This window comes from Panulirus ornatus, chromosome 27, assembly GCF_036320965.1.
Source record: "Panulirus ornatus isolate Po-2019 chromosome 27, ASM3632096v1, whole genome shotgun sequence".
Lineage (NCBI taxonomy): Eukaryota > Metazoa > Arthropoda > Malacostraca > Decapoda > Palinuridae > Panulirus > Panulirus ornatus.
Genome location: NC_092250.1, coordinates 6,527,371 through 6,548,466, shown reverse-complemented (window position 1 = coordinate 6,548,466; position 21,096 = coordinate 6,527,371). Strand labels below are relative to the sequence as shown.

At 42.3% G+C, this 21,096-nt stretch overlaps 1 pseudogene; it reads right to left on the bottom strand.

Moving 5' to 3' along the window:
* Positions 1-217: 217 nt before the first annotated feature.
* Positions 218-20,399, bottom strand: LOC139757480 (uncharacterized; annotated as a pseudogene).
* Between the last annotated feature and the right edge of the window lie 697 nt (positions 20,400-21,096).

Sequence of the window (21,096 nt, the reverse complement as noted above, 5' to 3'; positions counted from 1 at the left end):
TTCGCCACAAGAGCTTCACCGTATCTGCTTGTAGCCAGTAATCTGAGCTCTCCTGGTTGAGGCTCGACATGAACGAGACGTCTGTACTCAATGGAAATAATATGTAGCTTACTATTGCTTTCTTCAGTGGCAATATATGTGTCTTACCGTTGCTGTCCTATGGAGATGCAATTGACATGACATATACTGCTGATCAGGCCAGTAAAAGACTAAAAGATGTGTTTAAAGATAATTTATTTCTATGATAACATATCACATACAGTAAACACGGTAAATCATTACTTCGTTACAAAATTATTGATATATTTACGGTGACAGTTTATACAAATTAGATGGTTTATTAAAATGTTCATTGAGGCCTTACTGTATATAAAATACAAATGATCAAAAGGTTGTAAGCTTATATAAAGTTGCTTAAGCCGCAGACACCCACCAGAGATGATCATATGTGAGCAAGAGGTTGACACCTGTGTTACTATAGACCAGACCTGGGAGTGAGGCAGTGTGTCTCCCACACACTAGACCAGGCACTGGATGGTACATGGATGATACAAGGATAATGTTTTTCCCACAAACCAAACTTGCTGTTGAGATACTTTGTCCGAACACATCAAGCCTGGCAATGACTTTTCATCTCACACACGCCAATATTGTACTGGCACTGAGGTACTCTATTCTTCATATACCAGACCTGGTGGGTAGCATTATGTTCCACACACTGCAGACTTGTACCAGGATGAGGATACTGTACCCTCACATAACAGTTCCGTACCTGAGCTGGGGTACGGCGTTCCTTCACACATCACAGTTTATACATGGGCATTGTGTCCCTCACACACCAGACGTAGCACTGGGCAACCCTGCGCGCCACACTAGGAATTGGAATACTGTTTTTCCATACCCTGAAAAATAACAAATGCAACTTAGCACTAATTGGCTTCCTGTAGATCTTAAAGGATGACTGAACAAATTTCCTAAATGTCATCATATAAAAAAGGGATAATTTACCTTCGTGTTTACATTTACTCTTAAACTTGATGTTGAGGACAATCTTGATTCATTGAAGAAAGCATCACAATGTTGAGAAGATAGCCATAAGGATCACACATTGCCAACGTATCTTAACCAGATTTTGTGATGGTTACTGATAGAAATTAGGATCCCAGTCTAAAAGTAATCAATGATCAAGTTACTGAGAATGGAATGAGGGGATTTACCATGGCTAACTCGAATTTCGTTCAAATAAAAATCACCCTATATACATATATATATATATATATATATATATATATATATATATATATATATATATATATATATATATATATATATATATATATATAGGGGGAAAAGAATACTTCCCACGCATTCCTCACGTGTCGTAGAAGGCGACTAAAGGGGACGGGAGCGGAGGGCCAGAAACCCTCCCCTCCTTGCATTTTAACTTTCTAAAAGGGGAAACAGAAGAAGGAGTCACGCGAGCAGTGCTCATCCTCCTCGAAGGCTCAGATTGGGGTGTCTAAATGTGTGTGGATGTAACCAAGATGAGGAAAAAGGAGAGATAGGTAGTATGTTTGAGGAAAGGAAACTGGATGTTTTGGCTCTGATTGAAACGAAGCTCAAGGGTAAAGGGGAAGAGAGCCTTGGGAATGTCTTGGGAGTAAAGTCAGGGGTTAGTGAGAGGACAATAGCAAGGGAAGGAGCAGCACTACTCCTCAATCAGGAGTTGTGGGAGTATGTGATAGAGTGTAAGAAAGTAAACTCTAGATTGATATGGGTAAAACTGAAAGTTGATGGAGAGAGATGGGTGATTATTGGTGCATATGCACCTGGGCATGAGAAGAAAGATCATGAGAGGCAAGTGTTTTGGGAGCAGCTGAATGAGTGTGTTATTGGTTTTGATGCACAAGACCGGGTTATAGTGATGGGTGATTTGAATGCAAAGGTGAGTAATGTGGCAGTTGAGGGAATAATTGGTATAAATGGAGTGTTCAGTGTTGTAAATGGAAATGGTGAAGAGCTTGTAGATTTATGAGCTGAAAAAGGACTGGTGATTGGGAATACCTGGTTTAAAAAGCGTGATATACATAAGTATACGTATGTAAGTAGGAGAGATGGCCAGAGAGCGTTATTGGAGTACGTGTTAATTGATAGACGCACGAAAGAGAGACTTTTGGATGTTAATGTGCTGAGAGGTGCAACTTGAGGGATGTCTGATCATTATCTTGTGGAGGCGAAGGTGAAGATTTGTAGAGGTTTTCAGAAAAGAAGAGTGAATGTTGGGGTGAAGAGAGTGGTGAGAGTAAGTGAGCTTGGGAAGGAGACTTGTGTGAGGAAGTACAGGAGAGACTGAGTACAGAATGGAAAAAGGTGACAACAAAGGAGGTAAGGGGAGTGGGGGAGGAATGGGATGTATTTAGGGAAGCAGTGATGGCTTGCGCTAAAGATGCTTGTGGCATGAGAAGCGTGAGAGGCGGGTTGATTAGAAAAGGTAGTGAGTGGTGAGATGAATAAGTAAGATTATTAGTGAAAGAGAAGAGAGAGGCATCTGGACGATTTTTGCAGGGAAAAAATGCAAATGAGTGGGAGATGTATAAAAGAAAGAGGCAGGAGGTCAAGAGAAAGGTGCAAGAGGTGAAAAAGAAGGCAAATGAGAGTTGGGTTGAGAGAATATCATGAAATTTTAGGGAGAATAAAAAGATGTTTTGGAAGGAGGTAAATAAAGTGCGGAAGACAAGGGAACAAATGGGAACTTCAGTGAAGGGGGCTAATGGGGAGGTGATAACAAGTAGTGGTGATGTGAGAAGGAGATGGAGTGAGCATTTTGAAGGTTTGTTGAATGTGTTTGATGATAGAGTGGCAGATATAGGGTGTCTTGGTCGAGGTGGTGTGAAAAGTCACAGGGTTAGGGAGAGTTATTTGGTAAACAGAGAAGTAGTAAAAGCTTTGCCGAAAATGAAAGCCGGCAGGACAGCAGGTTTGAAAGGTATTACATTGGAAATTATTGAAAAACGGTGTGACTGTATTGCTGACTGGTTGGTAAGGTTATTCAATGTATGTATGGCCTGAGGATTGGCGGAATGCGTGCATAGTGCCATTGTACAAAGGCAAAGGGGATAAGAGTGAGTGCTCAAATTACAGAGGTATAAGTTTGTTGAGTATTCCTGGTAAATTATATGGGAGGGTATTGATTGAGAGGGTGAAGGCATGTACAGAGCATCAGATTGGGGAAGAGCAGTGCGGTTTCAGAAGTGGTAGAGGATGTGTGGATCAGGTGTTTGCTTTGAAGAATGTATGTGAGAAATACTTAGAAAAGCAAATGGATTTGTATGTAGCATTTATGGATCTGGAGAAGGCATATGATAGAGTTGATAGAGATGCTCTGTGGAAGGTATTAAGAATATATGGTGTGGGAGGCAAGTTGTTAGAAGCAGTGAAAAGTTTTTATCGAGGATGTAAGGCATGTGTACGTGTAGGAAGAGAGGAAAGTGATTGGTTCTCAGTGAATGTAGGTTTGCGGCAGGGGTGTGTGATGTCTCCATGGTTGTTTAATTTGTTTATGGATGGGGTTGTTAGGGAGGTAAATGCAAGAGTCCTGGAAAGAGGGGCAAGTATGAAGTCTGTTGGGGATGAGAGAGCTTGGGAAGTGAGTCAGTTGTTGTTCGCTGATGATACAGCGCTGGTGGCTGATTCATGTGAGAAACTGCAGAAGCTGGTGACTGAGTTTGGTAAAGTGTGTGAAGAAGAAAGTTAAGAGTAAATGTGAATAAGAGCAAGGTTATTAGGTACAGTAGGGTTGAGGGTCAAGTCAATTGGGAGGTGAGTTTGAATGGAGAAAAACTGGAGGAAGTGAAGTGTTTTAGATATCTGGGAGTGGATCTGTCAGCGGATGGAACCATGGAAGCGGAAGTGGATCATAGGGTGGGGGAGGGGGCGAAAATTTTGGGAGCCTTGAAAAATGTGTGGAAGTCGAGAACATTATCTCGGAAAGCGAAAATGGGTATGTTTGAAGGAATAGTGGTTCCAACAATGTTGTATGGTTGCGAGGCGTGGGCTATGGATAGAGTTGTGCGCAGGAGGATGGATGTGCTGGAAATGAGATGTTTGAGGACAATGTGTGGTGTGAGGTGGTTTGATCGAGTAAGTAACGTAAGGGTAAGAGAGATGTGTGGAAATAAAAAGAGCGTGGTTGAGAGAGCAGAAGAGGGTGTTTTGAAATGGTTTGGGCACATGGAGAGAATGAGTGAGGAAAGATTGACCAAGAGGATATATGTGTCGGAGGTGGAGGGAACGAGGAGAAGAGGGAGACCAAATTGGAGGTGGAAAGATGGAGTGAAAAAGATTTTGTGTGATCGGGGCCTGAACATGCAGGAGGGTGAAAGGAGGGCAAGGAATAGAGTGAATTGGAGCGATGTGGTATACAGGGGTTGACGTGCTGTCAGTGGAGTGAATCAAGGCATGTGAAGCGTCTGGGGTAAACCATGGAAAGCTGTGTAGGTATGTATATTTGCGTGTGTGGACGTGTGTATGTACATGTGTATGGGGGGGGGGGGGTTGGGCCATTTCTTTCGTCTGTTTCCTTGCGCTACCTCGCAAACGCGGGAGACAGCGACAATGTATAAAAAAAAAAAAAAAAAAAAAGTATGGCTCATGGTGTGGTGCCCGAGGATTGGCGGAATGCTTGCATAGTGCCATTGTACATAGGCAAAGGATATAAAAGTGAGTGCTCAAATTACAAATGTATAATTTTGTTGAGTATTCCTGGTAAGTTATATGGGAGGGTATTGATTGAGAGGGTGGAGGCATGTACAAAGCATCAGATTAGGGAAGAGCAGGGTGGTTTCAGAAGTGTTAGAGGATGTGTGGATCAGGTGTTTGCTTTGAAGAATGTATGTGAGAAATACTTAGAAACGCAAATGGATTTGCATTTAACATTTATGGATCTGGATCTGGAGTTGATAAAGATGCTCTGTGGAAGGTATTAAGAATTTATGGTGTAAGAGGCAAGTTGTTAGAAACAGTGAAAACTTTTTATCGAGGATGTAAGGCATGTGTACGTGTAGGAAGAGAAGAAAGTGATTGGTTCTCAGTGAATGTAGGCTTGCGGCAGGGGTGTGTGATGTCTCCGTGGTTGTTTAATTTGTTTATGGATGGGGTTGTTAGGGAGGTGAATGCAATAGTTTTGGAAAGAGAGGCAAGTATGCGAACAACAACTGACTCATTTCACAAGCTCTCTCATCCACAACAGACTGCATTCTTGCCCCTCTTTCCAAAACTCTTGCATTCATCTCCCAAACAACCCCATCCATAAACAAATTAAACAACCATGGAGACATCACACACCCCTGCCGCAAACATACATTCACTGAGAACCAATCACTTTACTCTCTTCCTACACGTACACATGCCTTGCATTCTCGATAAAAACTTTTCACTGTTTCTAACAACTTGCCTCCCACACCATATATTCTTAATACCTTCCACAGAGCATCTCTATCAACTCTATCATATGCCTTCTCCAGATCCATAAATGCTACATACAAATCCATTTGCTTTTCTAAGTATTTATCACATACATTCTTCAAAGCAAACACCTGATCCAAACATCCTCTACCACTTCTGAAACCACATTGCTCTTCCCCAATCTGATGCTCTGTACATGCCTTCACCCTCTCAATCAATACCCTGCTATATAATCTACCAGGAATACTCAACAAACTTATACCTCTGTAATTTGAGCACTCACTCTTATCCCCTTTGCCTTTGTACAATGGCACCATGCAAGCATTCCGCCAATCCTCTGGCACCTCACCATGAATCATACATATATTAAATAACCTTACCAAATAGTCAACAATACAGTCACCCCCTTTTTTAATAAATTCCATTGCAATACCATCCAAACCCGCTGTCTTGTCGGCTTTCATCTTCCGTAAAGCTTTTACTACCTCTTCTCTGTTTACCAAATCATTTTCCCTAACCCTCTCACTTTGCACACCACCGCGACCAAAACACCCTATATCTGCCACTCTATCATCAAACACATTCAACAAAATACTCACTCCATCTCCTTCTCACATCACCACTACTTGTTATCACCTCCCCATTAGCCCCCTTCACTGAAGTTCCCATTTGTTCCCGTCTCTTACGCACTTTCTTTACCTCCTTCCAAAACATTTAATTATTCTCCCTAAAATCTAATGATACTCTCTCACCCCAACTCTCATTTACCCTCTTTTTCAACTCTTGCACCTTTCTCTTGACCTCCTGCCTCATTCTTTTATACATCTCCCACTTATTTGCATTATTTCCCGGCAAAAATCGTCCAAATGCCTCTCTCTTCTGTTTCACTAATAATCTTACTTCTTCATCCCACCACTCACTACCCTTTCTAATCAACCCCCCTCCCACGCTTCTCATGCCACAAGCATCTTTTGCGCAAGCCATCACTGATTCCCTAAATACATCCCATTCCTCCCCCACTCCCCTTACTTCCATTGTTCTCACCTTTTTCCATTTTGTACTCAGTCTCTCCTGTACTTCCTCACACAAGTCTCCTTCCCAAGCTCACTTACTCTCACCACTCTCTTCACCCCAACATTCTCTCGTCTTTTCTGAAAACCCCTACAAATCTTCACCTTCGCCTCCACAAGATAATGATCAGACATCCCTCCAGTTGCACCTCTCAGCACATTAACATCCAAAAGTCTCTCTTTCGCGCGCCTATCAATTAACACGTAATCCAATAACGCTCTCTGGCCATCTCTCCTTCTTACATACGTATACTTATGTATATCTCTATTTTTAAACCAGGTATTCCCAATCACCAGTCCTTTTTCAGCACATACGTCTACAAGCTCTTCACCATTTCCATTTACAACACTGAACACCCCATGTATACCAATTATTCCCTCAACTGCCCCATTACTCACCTTTGCATTCAAATCACCCGTCTCTATCACCCGGTCTTGTACATGAAAACCACTAACACACTCATTCAGCTGCTCTCAAAACACTTGCCTCTCATGATCTTTCTTCTCACGCCCAGGTGCATATGCACCAATAATCACCCATCTCTCTCCATCAACTTTCAGTTTTACCCATATCAATCTAGAGTTTACTTTCTTACACTCTATCACATACTCCCACAACTCCTGTTTTAGAAGTAGTGCAACTTCTTCCCTTGCTATTGTCCTCTCACTAACCCCTGACTTTACTCCCAAGACATTCCCAAACCACTGTTCCCCCTTACCCTTGAGCTTCGTTTCACTCAGAGCCAAAACATCCAGTTTCCATTCCTCAAACATAATACCTATCTCTCCTTTTTTTTCATCTTGGTTACATCCACACACATTTAGATACCCCAATCTGAGCCTTCGAGGAGGATGAGCACTCCCTGCGTGACTCCTTCTTCTGTTTCCCCTTTCAGAAAGTTAAAATACAAAGAGGGGAGGGTTTCTGGCCCCCGGCTCCCGTCCCTTTTAGTCGCCTTCTACGACCCGTGAGGAATGCGTGGGAAGTATTCTTTCTCCCCTATCCCCAGAGTGGTGGGAGTATGTGATAGAGTGTAAGAAAGTAAACTCTAGATTGATATGGGTAAAACTGAAAGTTGATGGAGAGAGATGGGTGATTATTGGTGCATATGCACCTGGTCATGAGAAAAAAGATCATGAGAGGCAAGTGTTTTGGGAGCAGCTGAATGTGTGTGTTAGTGGTTTTGATGCACGAGACAGGGTAATAGTGATGGGTTATTTGAATGCAAAGGTGAGAAATGTGGCAGTTGAGGGAATAATTGGTATACATGGGGTGTTCAGTGTTATAAATGGAAATGGTGAAGAGCTTGTAGATTTGTGTGCTGAAAAAGGACTGGTGATTGGGAATGCCTTGTTTAAAAAGAGAGATATACATAAGTATACGTATGTAAGTAGGAGAGATGGCCAGAGAGCGTTATTGGATTACGCGTTAATTGATAGGCGCGCCAAAGAGAGACTTTTGGATGTTAATGTGTTGAGAGGTGCAACTGGAGGGATGTCTGATCATTCATCTTGTGGAGGCGTAGGTGAAGATTTGTAGAGGTTTTCAGAAAGAATGAGAGAATGCTGGGGTGAAGAGAGTGGTGAGAGTAAGTGAGCTTTGAAAGAGACTTGTGTGAGGAAGTACCAGGAGAGACTGAGTACAGAATGGAAAAATTTGAGATCAAAGGATGTAAGGGGAGTGGGGGAGGAATGGGATGTATTTAGGAAATGAGTGATGTCTTGCGCAAAAGATGCTTGACGCATGAGAAGCGTGGGAGGTGGGCAGATTAGAAAGGGTAGTGAGTGGTGGGATGAAGAAGTAAGATTATTAGTGAAAGAGAAGAGAGAGGCATTTGGACGATTTTTGCAGGGAAATAATGCAAATGAGTGGGAGATGTATAAAAGAAAGAGGCAGGAGGTCAAGAGAAAGGTGCAAGAGGTGAAAAAGAGGGTAAATGAGAGTTGGGATGAGGGAGTATCATTAAATTTTAGGGAGAATAAAAAGATGTTTTGGAAGTAGGTAAATAAAGTGCGTAAGCCAAGGGAACAAATAGGAACTTCAGTGAAGGGGTACATGGGGAGGTGATAACAAGTAGTGGTGATGTGAGAAGGAGATGGAGTGAGTGTTTTGAAGGTTTGTTGAATGTGTTTGATGACAGAGTGGCAGATATAGGGTGTTTTGGTCGAGATGGTGAGCAAAGTGAGAGGGTTAGGGAAAATGATTTGGTAAACAAAGAAGAGGTAGTAAAAGTTTTGCGGAAGATAAACGCCGGCAATGCAGCGGGTTTGGATGGCATTGCAGTGGAATTTATAAAAAAAAAAAGCGGTGACTGTATTGTTGACTGGTTGGTAAGGTTATCTAATGTATGTACGATTTTTTTTTTTCCAAAAGAAGGAACAGAGAAGGGGGACAGGTGAGGAATTTACCTCTAAGGCCCAGTCCTCTGTTCTTAAAGCTACCTCGCTAATGCGGGAAATGGAGAATAGTTTGAAAGAAAGAAAAGAAAGTATGATTCATGGTGAGGTGCCTGAGGATTGACCGAATGCTTGCATAGTTCCATTGTACAAAGGCAAAGGGGTAAGAGTGAGTGCTTAATTACAGAGGTATAAGTTTGTTGAGTATTCCTGGGAAATTATATGGGAGGGTACTGATTGAGAGGGTGAAGGCACGTACAGAGCATCAGTTTGGGGAAGAGCAGTGAGGTTTCAGAAGTGGTAGAGGATGTGTGGATCAGGTGTTTGCTTTGAAGAATGTATGTGAAAAATAATTAAAAACAAATGGATTTGTATGTAGCATTTATGGATCTGGAGAAGGCATATGATAGAGTTGATAGAGATTTTTGTGGAAAGTATTAAGAATATACGGTGTGGGAGGCAAGTTGTTAGAAGCAGTGAAAAGTTTTTATCGAGGATTTAAGGCATGTGCACGTGTAGGAAGAGAGTAAAGTGATTGTTTCTCAATGAATGCAGGTTTACTGCAGGGGTGTGTGATGTCTCCATGGTTGTTTAATTTGTTTATGGAGGGGTTGTTAGGGAGGTGAATGCAAGAGTTTTGGAAAGAGGGGCAAGTATGCAGTCTGTTGTGGATGAGAGAGCTTTGGAAGTAAGTCAGTTGTTGTTTGCTGATGATGCAGCGCCGGTGGCTGATTCATGTGAGAAACTTTAGAAGTTGGTGACTGAGTTTGGTAAAGTGTGTGAAAGAAGAAAGTTAAGAGTAAATGTTAATAAGAGCAAGGTTATTAGGTACACTAGGGTTGAGGGTCAAGTGAATTGGGAGTAAGTTTGAATGTAGAAAAACGGGAGGAAGTGAAGTGTTTTAGATATCTTGGAGTGGATTTGGCAGCGGATGGAACCATGGAAGCGGAAGTGCATCATAGGGTGGGGGAGGGGCGCAAGGTCTGGGAGCCTTGAAGAATGTTTGGAATTCGAGAACATTATCTCGGAAAGCAAAAATGGGTATGTTTGAAGGAATAGTGGTTCCAACAATGTTGTATGGTTGCGAGGCGTGGGCTATTAATAGAGTTGTGCGCAGGAGGGTGGATGTGCTGGATATGAGATGTTTGAGGACAATATGTGGTGTGAGGTGGTTTGATCGAGTAAGTAATAATAGGGTAAGAGAGATGTGTGGTAATAAAAATAGTGTGGTTGAGAGAGCAGAAGAGGGTGTTTTGTAATGGTTTGGTCACATGGAGAGAATGAGTGAGGAAAGATTGACCAAGAGCATATATGTGTCAGAGGTGGAGGGAACGAGGAGAAGTGGGAGACCAAATTGGAGGTGGAAAGATGGAGTGAAATAGATTCTGAGTGATCGGGGCCTAAACATGCAGGATGGTGAAAGGCATGCAAGGAATAGAGTGAATTGGAACGATGTGATATACCGGGGTCGACGTGCTGTCAATGGATTGAACAACTGCATGTGAAGCGTCTGGGGTAAACCATGGAAAGTTCTGTGGGGCAGGATGTGGAAAGGGAGCTGTCGTTTCGGGGCATTATACACGACAGTTAGAGACTGAATGTGAATGAATGATGCAGTTATTGCCTTTTCCTTGAGGTACCTCGCGCACATGCAGGGGAGGGGGTTGTTATTTCATGTGTGGCGGGGTGGCGACGGGAATGAATAAGGGCAGAGAGTATGAATTATGTATATGTGTATATATGTATATGTCTGTATGTGTATATATATGAATACGTTGAGATGTATAGGTATGTATATGTGCGTGTGTGGACGTGTATGTATATATATGTGTATGTGGGTGGGTTGAGCCATTCTTCCGTCTGTTTCCTTGCGGTAACTCGCTAACGCAGGAGACAGTGACAAAGCTTAATAAATATGAATATATATATATATATATATATATATATATATATATATATATATATATATATATATATATATATATATATATATATATATATATATATATATATATATATATCCCTGAGGATAGGGGAGAAAGAATACTTCCCACGCATTCCTCACGTGTCGTAGAAGGCGACTAAAGGGGACGGGAGCGGGGGCCAGAAACCTTTCCCTCCTTGTATTTTAACTTTCTAAATGGGGAAACAGAAGAAGGAGTCACGAGGGGAGTGCTCATCCTCCTCGAAGGCTCAGATTGGGGTGTCTAAATGTCTGTGGATGTAACCAAGATGAGAAAAAAGGAGAGACCGGTAGTATGTTTGAGGAAAGGAACCTGGGTGTTTTAGCTCTGAGTGAAACGAAGCTCAAGGGTAAAGAGGAAGAGTGGTTTGGGAATGTCTTGGGAATAAAGTCAGGGGTTAGTGAGAGGACAAGAGCAATGGAAGGAGTAGCACTACTCCTAAAACAGGAGTTGTGGGAGTATGTGATAGAGTGTAAGAAAGGAAATTCTAGATTGATATGGGTAAAACTGAAAGTTGATGGAGAGAGATGGGTGATTATTGGTGCATATGTACCTGGGCATGAGAAGAAAAATCATGAGAGGCAAGTGTTTTGGGAGCAGCTGAATGAGTGTGTTAGTGGTTTTGATGCACGAGACCGGGTTATAGTGATGGGTGATTTGAATGCAAAGGTGAGTAATGTGGCAGTTGAGGGAAGAATTGGTGTACATGGGGTGTTCAGGGTTGTAAATGGAAATGGTGACGAGCTTGTAGATTTATGAGCTGAAAAAGGACTGGTGATTGGGAATACCTGGTTTAAAAAGCGATATATACACATAAGTATACGTATGTAAGTAGGAGAGATGGCCAGAGAGCGTTATTGGATTACGTGTTAATTGATAGGCGCGCCAAAGAGAGACTTTTGGATATAAATGTGCTGAGAGGTGGAACTTGAGGGATGTCTGATCATTATCTTGTGGAGGCGAAGGTTAAGATTTGTAGGGGTTTTCAGAAAAGAAGAGAGAATGTTGGGGTGAAGAGAGTGGTGAGAATAAGTGAGCTTGTGAAGGAGACTTGTGTGAGAAAGTACCAGGAGAGACTGAGTACAGAATGGAAAAAGGTGAGAACATAGGTAAGGGGAGTGAGGGAGGAATGGGATGTATTTAGGGAAGCAGTGATGGCTTGCGCTAAAGATGATTGTGGCATGAGAAGGCTGGCAGGTGGGTTGATTGGAATTTTAGTGAGTAGAGGGATGAAGAAGTAAGATTATTAGTGAAAGAGAAGAGAGAGGCATTTGGACAATTTTTGCTTTGAAAAAATGCAAAGGAGTGGGAGATGTATAAAAGAAAGAGACAGGAGGTCAAGAGAAAGGTGCAAGAGGTGAAAAAGAGGGCAAATGAGAGTTGAGGTAAGAGAGTATCATTAAATTTTAGGGAGAATGAAAAGATGTTTTGGGAGGAGGTAAATAAAGTGCGTAAGAGACGGGAACAAATGGGAACTTCAGTGAAGGAGGCTAATGGGGAGGTGGTAACAAGTAGTGGTGATGTGAGGAGATGGAGTGAGTATTTTGAAGGTTTGTTGAATGTGTTTGATGATCGAGTGGCAGATATAGGGTGTTTTGGTCGAGGTGGTTTGCAAAGTGAGAGGGTTAGGGAAAATGATTTGGTAAACAGATAAGAGGTTGTAAAAGCTTTGCGGAAGATGAAAGCCGGCAAGGCACCAGGTTTGGATGGTATTGCAGTGGAATTTATTAAAAAAGGGGGTGACTGTATTCTTGACTGGTTGGTAAGGTTATCTATGTATGATTCATGGTGAGGTGCCTGAGGATTGGCGGAATGCTTGCATAGTGCCATTGTACAAAGGCAAAGGGGATAAGAGTGAGTGCTCAAATTACAGAGGTATAAGTTTGTTGAGTATTCCTGGTAAATTATATGGGAGGGTATTGATTGAGAGGGTGAAGGCATGTACAGCGCATCAGATTGGGGAAGAGCAGTGTGGTTTTAGAAGTGGTAGAGGATGTGTGGATCAGGTATTTGCTTTGAAGAATGTATGTGAGAAATACTTAGAAAAGCAAATGGATTTATATGCAGCATTTATGGATCTGGAGAAGGCATATGATAGAGTTAATAGAGATGCTCTGTGGAAGGTACTAAGAATATTTGGAGTGGGAGGCAAGTTCTTAGAAGCAGTGAAAAGTTTTTATCGAGGATTTAAGGCATTTGTACGTGTAGGAAGAGAGGAAAGTGATTGGTTCTCAGTGAATGTAGGTTTGCGGCAGGGGTGTGTGATGTCTCCACGGTTGTTTAATTTGTTTATGGATGGGGTTGTTAGGGAGGTGAATGCAAGAGTTTTGGAAAGAGGGGCAAGTATGCAGTCTGTTGTGGATGAGAGAGCTTGGGAAGTGAGTCAGTTGTTGTTCGCTGATGATACAGCGCTGGTGGCTGATTCATGTGAGAAACTGCAGAAGCTGGTGACTGAGTTTGGTAAAGTGTGTGAAAGAAGAAAGTTAAGAGTAAATGTGAATAAGAGCAAGGTTATTAGGTACAGTAGGGTTAAGGGTCAAGTCAATTGGGAGGTAAGTTTGAATGGAGAAAAACTGGAGGAAGTGAAGTGTTTTAGATATCTGGTAGTGGATCTGGCAGCGGATGGAACCATGGAAGCGAAAGTGAATCGTAGGGTGGGGGAGGGGGCGTAAATCCTGGGAGCCTTGAAGAATGTTTGGAAGTCGAGAACATTATCTCCGAATGCAAAAATGGGTATGTTTGAAGGAATAGTGGTTCCAACAATGTTGTATGGTTGCGAGGCGTGGGCTATGGATAGAGTTGTGCGCAGGAGGGTGGATGTGCTGGAAGTGAGATGTTTGAGGACAATATGTGGTGTGAGGTGGTTTGATCGAGTAAGTAATGTAAGGGTAAGAGAGATGTGTGGAAATAAAAAGAGCGTGTTTGAGAGAGCAGAAGAGGGTGTTTTGAAATGGTTTGGGCACATGGAGAGAATGAGTGAGGAAAGATTGACCAAGATGGCATAAGTGTCAGAGGTGGAGGGAACGAGGAGAAGTGGGAGACCAAATTGGAGGTGGAAAGAGGGAGTGGAAAAGATTTTGAGTGATCGGGGTTGAACATGCAGGAGGGTGAAAGTCGCGCAAGGAATAGAGTGAATTGGATCGATGTGGTATACTGGGGTCGACGGGCTCTCAATGGATTGAATCAGGGCCTGTGAAGCGTCTGGGATAAACCATGGAAAGTTCTGTGGGGCCTGGATGTGGAAAGGGAGCTGTGGTTTCGGGCATTATTACACGACAGTTAGAGACTGAATGTGAATGAATGATGCAGTTATTGTCTTTTCCTTGAGGTACCTCGCGCACATGCAGGGGAGGGGGTTGTTATTTCATGTGTGGCGGGGTGGCGACGGGAATGAATAAGGGCAGAGAGTATGAATTATGTATATGTGTATATATGTATATGTCTGTATGTGTATATATATGAATACGTTGAGATGTATAGGTATGTATATGTGCGTGTGTGGACGTGTATGTATATATATGTGTATGTGGGTGGGTTGAGCCATTCTTCCGTCTGTTTCCTTGCGGTAACTCGCTAACGCAGGAGACAGTGACAAAGCTTAATAAATATGAATATATATATATATATATATATATATATATATATATATATATATATATATATATATATATATATATATATATATATATATATATATATATATATATATATCCCTGAGGATAGGGGAGAAAGAATACTTCCCACGCATTCCTCACGTGTCGTAGAAGGCGACTAAAGGGGACGGGAGCGGGGGCCAGAAACCTTTCCCTCCTTGTATTTTAACTTTCTAAATGGGGAAACAGAAGAAGGAGTCACGAGGGGAGTGCTCATCCTCCTCGAAGGCTCAGATTGGGGTGTCTAAATGTCTGTGGATGTAACCAAGATGAGAAAAAAGGAGAGACCGGTAGTATGTTTGAGGAAAGGAACCTGGGTGTTTTAGCTCTGAGTGAAACGAAGCTCAAGGGTAAAGAGGAAGAGTGGTTTGGGAATGTCTTGGGAATAAAGTCAGGGGTTAGTGAGAGGACAAGAGCAATGGAAGGAGTAGCACTACTCCTGAAACAGGAGTTGTGGGAGTATGTGATAGAGTGTAAGAAAGGAAATTCTAGATTGATATGGGTAAAACTGAAAGTTGATGGAGAGAGATGGGTGATTATTGGTGCATATGTACCTGGGCATGAGAAGAAAAATCATGAGAGGCAAGTGTTTTGGGAGCAGCTGAATGAGTGTGTTAGTGGTTTTGATGCACGAGACCGGGTTATAGTGATGGGTGATTTGAATGCAAAGGTGAGTAATGTGGCAGTTGAGGGAAGAATTGGTGTACATGGGGTGTTCAGGGTTGTAAATGGAAATGGTGACGAGCTTGTAGATTTATGAGCTGAAAAAGGACTGGTGATTGGGAATACCTGGTTTAAAAAGCGATATATACACATAAGTATACGTATGTAAGTAGGAGAGATGGCCAGAGAGCGTTATTGGATTACGTGTTAATTGATAGGCGCGCCAAAGAGAGACTTTTGGATATAAATGTGCTGAGAGGTGGAACTTGAGGGATGTCTGATCATTATCTTGTGGAGGCGAAGGTTAAGATTTGTAGGGGTTTTCAGAAAAGAAGAGAGAATGTTGGGGTGAAGAGAGTGGTGAGAATAAGTGAGCTTGTGAAGGAGACTTGTGTGAGAAAGTACCAGGAGAGACTGAGTACAGAATGGAAAAAGGTGAGAACATAGGTAAGGGGAGTGAGGGAGGAATGGGATGTATTTAGGGAAGCAGTGATGGCTTGCGCTAAAGATGATTGTGGCATGAGAAGGCTGGCAGGTGGGTTGATTGGAATTTTAGTGAGTAGAGGGATGAAGAAGTAAGATTATTAGTGAAAGAGAAGAGAGAGGCATTTGGACAATTTTTGCTTTGAAAAAATGCAAATGAGTGGGAGATGTATAAAAGAAAGAGACAGGAGGTCAAGAGAAAGGTGCAAGAGGTGAAAAAGAGGGCAAATGAGAGTTGAGGTAAGAGAGTATCATTAAATTTTAGGGAGAATGAAAAGATGTTTTGGGAGGAGGTAAATAAAGTGCGTAAGACAAGGGAGCAAATGGGAACTTCAGTGAAGGAGGCTAATGGGGAGGTGGTAACAAGTAGTGGTGATGTGAGGAGATGGAGTGAGTATTTTGAAGGTTTGTTGAATGTGTTTGATGATCGAGTGGCAGATATAGGGTGTTTTGGTCGAGGTGGTGTGCAAAGTGAGAGGGTTAGGGAAAATGATTTGGTAAACAGATAAGAGGTTGTAAAAGCTTTGCGGAAGATGAAAGCCGGCAAGGCACCAGGTTTGGATGGTATTGCAGTGGAATTTATTAAAAAAGGGGGTGACTGTATTCTTGACTGGTTGGTAAGGTTATCTAATGTATGTATGATTCATGGTGAGGTGCCTGAGGATTGGCGGAATGCTTGCATAGTGCCATTGTACAAAGGCAAAGGGGATAAGAGTGAGTGCTCAAATTACAGAGGTATAAGTTTGTTGAGTATTCCTGGTAAATTATATGGGAGGGTATTGATTGAGAGGGTGAAGGCATGTACAGCGCATCAGATTGGGGAAGAGCAGTGTGGTTTTAGAAGTGGTAGAGGATGTGTGGATCAGGTATTTGCTTTGAAGAATGTATGTGAGAAATACTTAGAAAAGCAAATGGATTTATATGCAGCATTTATGGATCTGGAGAAGGCATATGATAGAGTTAATAGAGATGCTCTGTGGAAGGTACTAAGAATATTTGGAGTGGGAGGCAAGTTCTTAGAAGCAGTGAAAAGTTTTTATCGAGGATTTAAGGCATTTGTACGTGTAGGAAGAGAGGAAAGTGATTGGTTCTCAGTGAATGTAGGTTTGCGGCAGGGGTGTGTGATGTCTCCACGGTTGTTTAATTTGTTTATGGATGGGGTTGTTAGGGAGGTGAATGCAAGAGTTTTGGAAAGAGGGGCAAGTATGCAGTCTGTTGTGGATGAGAGAGCTTGGGAAGTGAGTCAGTTGTTGTTCGCTGATGATACAGCGCTGGTGGCTGATTCATGTGAGAAACTGCAGAAGCTGGTGACTGAGTTTGGTAAAGTGTGTGAAAGAAGAAAGTTAAGAGTAAATGTGAATAAGAGCAAGGTTATTAGGTACAGTAGGGTTAAGGGTCAAGTCAATTGGGAGGTAAGTTTGAATGGAGAAAAACTGGAGGAAGTGAAGTGTTTTAGATATCTGGTAGTGGATCTGGCAGCGGATGGAACCATGGAAGCGAAAGTGAATCGTAGGGTGGGGGAGGGGGCGTAAATCCTGGGAGCCTTGAAGAATGTTTGGAAGTCGAGAACATTATCTCCGAATGCAAAAATGGGTATGTTTGAAGGAATAGTGGTTCCAACAATGTTGTATGGTTGCGAGGCGTGGGCTATGGATAGAGTTGTGCGCAGGAGGGTGGATGTGCTGGAAGTGAGATGTTTGAGGACAATATGTGGTGTGAGGTGGTTTGATCGAGTAAGTAATGTAAGGGTAAGAGAGATGTGTGGAAATAAAAAGAGCGTGTTTGAGAGAGCAGAAGAGGGTGTTTTGAAATGGTTTGGGCACATGGAGAGAATGAGTGAGGAAAGATTGACCAAGATGGCATAAGTGTCAGAGGTGGAGGGAACGAGGAGAAGTGGGAGACCAAATTGGAGGTGGAAAGAGGGAGTGGAAAAGATTTTGAGTGATCGGGGTTGAACATGCAGGAGGGTGAAAGTCGCGCAAGGAATAGAGTGAATTGGATCGATGTGGTATACTGGGGTCGACGGGCTCTCAATGGATTGAATCAGGGCCTGTGAAGCGTCTGGGATAAACCATGGAAAGTTCTGTGGGGCCTGGATGTGGAAAGGGAGCTGTGGTTTCGGGCATTATTGCATGAGAACTAGAGACTGAGCGTGAACGAATGGGGCCTTTATTGTCTTTTCCTAGCGCTACCTCGCACACATGAGGGGGAGGGGGATGTTATTCCGTGTGTGGCGAGGTGGCGATGGGAATAAGTAAAGGCAGACAGTATGAATTATGTACATGTGTATATATGCATATGTCTGTGTGTGTATATATATGTGTACATTGAGATGTATAGGTATGTATATTTGCGTGTGTGGATGTGTATGTATTTACATGTGTATAGGGGTGGGTTGGGCCATTTCTTTCGTTTGTTTCCTTGCGCTACCTCGGAAACGCGGGAGACAGCGGCAATATATATATATATATATATATATATATATATATATATATATATATATATATATATATATATATATATATATATTGCTTTGTCGCTGTCTCCCGCGTTTGCGAGGTAGTGCAAGGAAACAGACGAAAGAAATGGCCCAACCCACCCCCATACACATGTATATACATACGTCCATACACGAAAATATACATACCTACACAGCTTTCCATGGTTTACCCCAGACGCTTCACATGCCTTGATTCAATCCACTGACAGCACGTCAACCCCGGTATACCACATCGCTCCAATTCACTCTATTCCTTGCCCTCCTATCACCCTCCTGCATGTTCAGGCCCCGATCACACAAAATCTTTTTCACTCCATCTTTCCACCTCCAATTTGGTCTCCCTCTTCTCCTCGTTCCCTCCACCTCCGACACATATATTCTCTTGGTCAATCTTTCCTCACTCATTCTCTCCATGTGCCCGAACCATTTCAAAACACCCTCTTCTGCTCTCTCGTCCACGCTCTTTTTATTTCCACACATCTCTCTTACCCTTACGTTACTTACTCGATCAAACCACCTCACACCACATATTGTCCTCACACATCTCATTTCCAGCACATCCATCCTCCTGCGCACAGCTCTATCCATAGCCCACGTCTCGCAACCATACAACATTGTTGGAACCACTATTCCTTCAAACATACCCATTTTTGCTTTCCGAGATAATGTTCTCGACTTCCACACATTCTTCAAGGCTCCCAGAATTTTCGCCTCCTCCCCTCCTTGTATTTTTTTAACTTTCTAAAATGATATATATATATATATATATATATATATATATATATATATATATATATATATATATATATATATATATCATAAAACAGAAATATTGGTATTATAATATGGAAGTATTACCAGAGATGAAACAATATATGTTTAGCAGTGTGGTACCTCACCTGTTTAGCGCCTTGCTTCTCTGGTGTGGTCCTCTGCGATCTTGGGAAAGATGGGTGTGAGGTCATGGGTCGTTCACCGACAAGCAGGTCACGGCCAGTTTACCTCAGCACATGAGACCTGGGATGCTTTCAACCATCTTGTATTTTATTGTACTGCTTTTTTTGGGAGAAATGATTACGAGGTTTTGAACATAGGTATGGTTTCTACCCTGTATGAACTCTCAGATGTGTTACTAAATTACCTCTGTGAGAGAATTGTTTTTGACATTCTGAGCACTGGTATGCCCTCTCTCCTGTGTGAACTCTCAGGTGTGTCACTAATCTACTTTTCCGAACAAGCTTCTTGACATTCTTAACACTGGTATGGCTTCTCACCTGTGTGAACTCTCAGGTGTGTCACTAAATTTCTTTTAACAGAAAAACTTTTTTGACATTCTGAACACTGGTATGGCTTCTCGCCTGTGTGAACTCTCAGGTGTTTCACTAAATTTCCTTTAACAGAAAACCTTTTTTGACATTCTTAACACTGCTATGGCTTCTCGCCTGTGTGAACTCTCAGGTGTTTCACTAAATTTCTTTAATAGAAAAACTTTTTTGACATTCTGAACACTGGTATGGCTTCTCGCCTGTGTGAACTCTCAGGTGTATCACTAAATTTCCTTTAATAGAAAAACTTTTTTGACATTCTGAACACTGGTATGGCTTCTCGCCTGTGTGAACTCTCAGGTGTATCACTAAATTACTTTTCTGAGAAAAACTCTTTTGACATTCTGAACACTGGTATGGCTTCTCCCTGTGTGAACTCTCAGATGTTTTACTAATTTATCCCTGTGAGAGAATTGTTTTTGACATTCTGAACATTGGTATGGCTTCTCGCCTGTGTGAACTCTCAGGTGTGACACTAAATTTCCTTTAATAGAAAAGCTTTTTAGACATTCTGCACACTGGTATGGCTTCTCTCCTGTGTGAGCTCTTAGATGTTTTACTAATTCACCGCTTGTGTGAACTCTCAGGTGTCGCACTAAATTACTTTTAACAGTAAAACTTTTTTGACATTCTGAGCATTGGTATGGCTTCTCACCAGTATGAATTCTCAAGTGTGTCTTTAAATCGCCTTTTCTAGAAAAACACTTTTGACAATTTGAACACTGATATCGCTTTTGTCCAGTGTGAACTTTCATGTGCAACACTAAATTGTTCTTACGGGAGAAGGTCCTCTGGCATTCATTACATTGATATGTCTTCTCAAAAGTATGTAATTTCTTGTGCTTATGAAGATGGCCATGTTTCGTAAAGCTTTCTGACACTCAGGACATTTGAAGGGTTTTTCTCCTTTGTTTATGACCTTTTGTCTCCTGTTGTCAAAAGTGTTTGAGTAGGTTTCTTTGCACCGATTATATGGCCCTGATTTTCCCTCCATGCTGCAGTCTTCTGTATCACCACAACACGTTTATAATACAGTGCAGCTCACCCTGTAAGTCCGCCACTGCCGCCCGTGACACCATGAGAAGCTTTGAGCGAGTGAACACCAGAGGCAGAGTGACTGACCTTGGCTAGAGTCTGTGAGATATAAAGCCAACTCACTCTCCACCCCACGTTGCCTCCAGTCCATTTTTCTCGTGCTTTTTTATATCTTTTTACCATCCATCATCCAACATCTCTCGACCGTTACGCTTGAACACTTTCTATCTCAGGTTCTCCACCCTTTTCTGGAACATTATTTCCTGAGGAGCGGAGGCTTGGTGTGGACCTGTTCTCACCTAACGGGGTTCAGACCCTCACATTCTCTCCTACCACTCCCGCCGAGCCCCCAGGCTTACCCTGTGATAGTGCAGGGGCCTCCCTAGGGTGGAGTTATGGTCTCTCACCTACGTTTCCTAGGCATTAGGTCACTGATGCCAATATCATGCCTCCTGACATTTGTTTAGAATTGATTAAAACCGAAAGTTCCCCCTCCCCCCCAACTACTTACCCACCTCTCTGACAACACTATCAGAGCCACAG